At 37.3% G+C, this 3,635-nt stretch overlaps 1 pseudogene; it reads right to left on the minus strand.

The window, feature by feature from the left end:
• Window positions 1-749: 749 nt before the first annotated feature.
• LOC106837930 (translocation protein SEC62 pseudogene) lies at window positions 750-2,363 on the minus strand (annotated as a pseudogene).
• Window positions 2,364-3,635: the final 1,272 nt, after the last annotated feature.

The raw sequence follows: 3,635 nt of genomic DNA on the forward strand, positions 1-3,635 counted from the left end.
AAAGTAATTTAACATTCATTATCGGTTTATAAGAGTATAACTCCAAGGAATGACTATGCTCATAAGTAAACATAAGATTTTTCTGAAAGATTTGTAACTAAGGAATGCAAGACATAAAATCAAACTGCAAAAGTAGATCAAAGAAATTAGACTCCAATGGTTCTCATGTTTTCTTTTATGTCCTTTATTTTAAATTGATATTTTAGAACAGTAAATTATCTTTCATAGTAGTGCCTCCTGGTCTGATGATAGTAGCCTATTTTTGAATGTAGAGATTTAAGATAAATCAAAATGAACATTAAGATGTACAAACAGCTACTTGAAGTCTGCTCTCAATTTAATAAGGATCATTTTAACTTCATACTCAAATACATGAAATGTTGGCACAAAATTGAAGCTGCTGTAGAAAGAGCACAGATGTTCTGTGGGTTATTGAAACTTCCATTTCTCTAAAAACATATCCTTAAAGAATCTTAATTTTATAAATTTAAATGTTGAGAAAATGTCTAAATAATAAGTAACAATTAAAAGAAAATATTTATTTGTAAATTATGTACAGAATACACTTTATTTTACAAAAAGGAGATGGGAAGAAGGGAGAAGGGCTGTCATCTTCCAACCAATGCTGTTTGCCTTCTCTGTTGGAGATGACCATGTTTCTCTGAATGAGATGTACAAATCAGTTTGGATTTCCTAAGTTGGAAAAGGAGAATTTGTAGCTAAACTAAAAATGTTGCTTTATTATTAGTAGTTGCCTTGTTTCCACAAAATACTTTTGAACCCTGCTAACTCAGAATCTTAGAAATTTCCTCGTATAATTTTATAATCAACAAAAGCTTAACTATCAAGAACAATGAGTTTAAGTGTTTCATCTTAAAGAAACTGTGAAGTGGCTACATAACTATGCGTAATCTGAAATGTTGGTGTTTCTTTTTTATCTCTTTTAGTTATTTTGATTAGTCTAACAGTAAAAAGCCATACAACTATCAAAAACGCCATTAATCTAAATGTCGTTGTGGAAAGTACATCTTTGATACCTATCAAAATGAATGAGACCTACTTACCGTAAAATTATCAAACAGATAAAACTTATAAATGGCTTTAGACTATACCAATAGTAGTATTCTATGAAATGAAGGACTGAATATAATTGCTTGGATGTCAAATACATGTCAGCAAATGAATTTAAAGAATGCCACAAATTTCAAGTATACATTATCATGATCGGCCAACAAAGAAAATCCAACCTCTTGTACTTCTTTAGTCCTCAAATTAGTCAGATTATGATTTTTCATGTGAAGATTGAGCTGTTTCTCCATCGTCGTCTTCTTCCTCCTCTTCACAATCCCCATCTGTTTGCTGTTGCAATTCCTCTTTTGTGATCATTTCAAAATCATTCCCATTTCCACTACTGTGTTGGGATCAGTCATTTGCCCTCCTGTCGCTGTCTGTGTCTGAGTGCCGTTCTCCACCCGAGCCTTCTGTGCCCTGACTTCCTGGTCCTGCTTTTCCCTCCTCACCTTCCTTTTTCTCACTGTCTGACTTCTTCACTGTCGGATTTCTGCTGCTTTTTGGTTTCAGATTTCTCATCTTTCTTTAAGTCTGCTTTTGGTCCTTTATATTCATGTGTGTACAAAGAACTGAAAGAGTCAATGAAGCCCATGTCAGTAGTCATATTTGGCAAGAACCAAAAGTGGTGTCTTCCTCCAGTTGAGCCAAATGATGAGAAACAGAATGCCACAAGCAACAGCTAGGAGAAGAATGCTGGCTACAAAACACCTGCGCCCACGCTGAGGGAGAAAACAGCCACTCTTGTTTCTGCTGGCCAGAGAGTGAAGAGTGGCTGCTGTCACTGCAGTTACAAGAGCTAATCCCATGACAGATGTTTTAAAGTGAACTGGGTCATAGATCCACACAAATACCTCATTTCCATCCAGAAAAACTTGATCATCATGTCCCTCAAGCTTGAGTTTTTTCTTAGTTTCCCTTTTGGGAGTTCCTGGAGTTTTCTCCTTTTTGGATTCTTCCTTCTCGTCAGCTTTTTTTTCCTTTTACCTTTTTGGTCTTTTCATCCTTTAGATTTTCTTTCTTGCTCCTTTTATCTTCTTTTCCACTTTCAGATTTCCTTTCTCTTTTTCTTTTTTTATGTCTCATCATACTTCATTTTCGTTACTTTCAGTGCCCGGTGAAAAAACTGCTTCTTTAAAAGCCAATAAAATAAGCAACTGGTGACCCATCATATTGGTGGACTTCGTTGCACAGTTGAATCGAAGATATTTGGCTACAGTCTTCTCTTCTTCAGATGGTCCACCAGCTTCCTAGATCTGCTTCTTGTGTCGCCTGCGTTCCACCATGTTGGCCGCTCCGCCCCACTCTCCCCATCTTAGGCTGGGAGTCAGCATGTGCCCAATGACCTAGGTGAGGCTTAGCATGAGTGGAACTTCTACCTCCCCAGAAATTCCCCAAGGCTAGTAGAGAGACATCCACTAGATGAGGTTCCTCTTGAGACGAACCTGGCCTTAGCATTATGCTTTATGGACGCTTCAGAACCGCTGAACCGTTGGTAGGCTTTTTGGGTCCTGCACCATCTGGGACAACATGCATATGATACGTGTTGTATTCATATCCTATTATTGCTATAACAAATTACCACAAACTTAGTGGCTTAAAATAACACAGACTTATATTACACTTCTGGAGATCAGAAGTCCAAAAGCTTTCTCCCTGGGTTAAATTGAAGGTGTCAGAAGTGCTGGTTCCTTCTGGAGGCTCTGGGGAAGAATCTCTGTCCTTGCCTTTCCCAGCTTCTAGAGTCTGCTCACAATCCTTGACTTGTGAGTCCCTTCCTCCAGATTCAAAACCAGCAATGCTGCATCTCTGTGACTCTCATTTTGTAGTCACATCTCCCTCTGACCACAGTTTGGAAAGGCCATTGGTATTGTCATCTGAGAAAAAACTGAGCCCTCTCCCTGGAGCAGGATCTCAGGCTCTGGGCATGGGCCCGGGTCCCTCCTCCCTTTGATCCAGGTACCTGGGGTCGGACCACCATGTCAAGATGTGCTTGTATTGTTGTCTTATTTCTCCTCCCTTAACCATGCTTTTTTTTAATTTGCTTTTAGAGATGTTGAAGGCTATAAGTATTTCTAGTAACACAGAGAATCATGATCTCCAAAGAATGTTTCATATAAACCACTGTTTGAGTTCAGTAGGGGTAAATGTCCAAAAATAGTGGAATGGCCAGAGAGAGCAAGGTATGACACTTTCTTTCTTCTTTCCCCCCACAAATCCCAATCTTTTCTGATTATAATACAGACAATATGTGCACAATTTAAAAAATGCAGTACCAAGATGTGTATTGTAGAAAATAAAAAGTGCTCAATAATGCCAACAGAAATAATCTCAGTTAATATATGCAGAAACATATAATATATATACACATACACTCAAAAGCACACATATATTTACTGAAATGTGAATAATTTATAACTTCTATTTTTATATTTAATATTTTGAGAATATCTTTCCATTTCAATTCATACATCCTTTTGTTTTACTGGCTTATAGTATTCTCTGTATAAGTGTGTTGTAGTTCATTTAATTTCTAGTGGGAATTTCAGTAAATTCCATGTTTTTCC

Source organism: Equus asinus, chromosome 4 (assembly GCF_041296235.1).
Source record: "Equus asinus isolate D_3611 breed Donkey chromosome 4, EquAss-T2T_v2, whole genome shotgun sequence".
NCBI classification, from domain to species: Eukaryota; Metazoa; Chordata; class Mammalia; order Perissodactyla; family Equidae; genus Equus; species Equus asinus.